Raw genomic sequence first — 1,730 nt, 5'->3', positions numbered from 1 at the left:
GACCGCTGTTCGTGGTCGACCTGCAGAAGAAACAGTGCTGAGCGACACACGACCTCGTCGGAACTCGGCATACCAGCGGTATATTGTCGTTTGACTCGGTGCTTCAACATCATAAATCGAAACAAGTTCGCTGAGACATTTATCTTGAGATAAGCCGCGACGAAAATTGTGATAAATTAGGGCACGGAAAATAAGGACGCACCGACGCAATGAAGCACGGATAAAAAGACCTTACTTCATAGGATCATTTCTATAGTAAGCTCTTCACGAGAACCTTCATAGGGCACGGAAATGCTCACGCGTGAGCTCCATTTCTGTCAACGACGTGTCAACTTTACACCAACATAGTTTTTGTTTTTGAACTTTTTTTTAAATTGTTTGAATGTCATTATGGTTCTAAGATCTATGGTTCCAAATTCTAAAAAAGGTTTTATTATAACTCAATCAGAAATATTCTATTCCCGATCATTTCAGTGTGCCCCTCGTACGTCGCGCTGACGAGATTCTTCGGTAGAGCTCGTCAGTCCGCTGACACGCTATGGCGAATTAATATTGTAATAATAAAATAAAAAGTGCGTTCAGCGCGAGGCTGACCGAGCGACCGACCGTACGCGTGTGTGTAACATCTCAATCAAAAATACGTCTTCTGGCATTTTCGGATATATTGTATAAACTTCTTCTTTGATTTGACGCTCTATAATAATTGGGTAAACATGATATTTACTTCGTCTTTTATTCCATAATCGTTTGCGTAAATAGTACGTACTCGCAATTGTAAACGCGCAATCAAGTTTGCTCTCAGCTGAATACTAAACGCAACATGATCGGCACGTATTTCACGCGCTACGTTCGACCGACGTCAGCTCTGACCGTCGGTCGAGCCCTAAATGCTGTCTTATACGCTAAAATGCCAAAAAAATATGAACAGATAACTTTATATTACAAATCATTACAAGCTTCAATGTGACTCACACAAATTAATTACTAAAATACAACATCTTGTCAATGCAATTTGTAATAAAATTCAGATCATTTTAATAAAAAAACAAATTGAAAGGCTGGTAATGCTTCACCAAGAACCTCTGATATAGCTGAAGTACGTGTGTATAAATATTCAAACAAACATGAGTCACTATCTCTTTGGTCCCCCTAGTGAAAAACTCCATACAAAATATTCCAGGCATTCTTCTTTAGCATCACGTTTCTAAATAATGTAAAATGTAACATATTGAGCATCATATCAAATATTCTACCCCTATCTTACGGGAGAAGTAATATCATTACGTGACAATAAGTCCTTGGATTTACAAGGAAAAATGTACAGACATACGTCCTCAAGTTTGCCACCAGCCAATCTCGTTAAGTAAGCTCGAGGCTTGTAATTAAAGCGGCATCATTCAAAGGGATCTCGGTCTAATTGTTGTACTTTAGAAGTCTACTTCTTGTGTAGGACTCAGTATGTCTTCGTATTTTATTAACAAAGTTTACAAATTACTAGTTATTCAAAATTTACATTCACTAAGCATAAAACTTTAAGAAGTAGCGTAATCAAAAATAAGAGGGTAGTTCCCATTAAAATAATAAAATAAGGCAAATTCGTTTGGAGTTTTACAAGTAAAATTTTGTGTGAAATTATAATATTCGCAGGTATATTGTCAATGCCAATCAAGTGATATTACAATTAAACGGTAGATTGTCAATCGACTTCATTTCTTACAATTAAACGGTCT

At 37.0% G+C, this 1,730-nt stretch overlaps 1 pseudogene; it reads left to right on the top strand.

Annotated features, from left to right (window-relative positions):
- The first annotated feature begins 225 nt into the window (after window positions 1–225).
- LOC126967346 (small nucleolar RNA U3) lies at window positions 226–306 on the top strand (annotated as a pseudogene).
- The last annotated feature ends 1,424 nt before the right edge of the window (window positions 307–1,730 follow it).

Source organism: Leptidea sinapis, chromosome 12, assembly GCF_905404315.1.
Source record: "Leptidea sinapis chromosome 12, ilLepSina1.1, whole genome shotgun sequence".
In the NCBI taxonomy this organism is placed as follows: Eukaryota; Metazoa; Arthropoda; class Insecta; order Lepidoptera; family Pieridae; genus Leptidea; species Leptidea sinapis.
The sequence above is the reverse complement of the archived record's forward strand: the minus strand, read 5'-3'. Positions and strand labels throughout refer to the sequence as shown.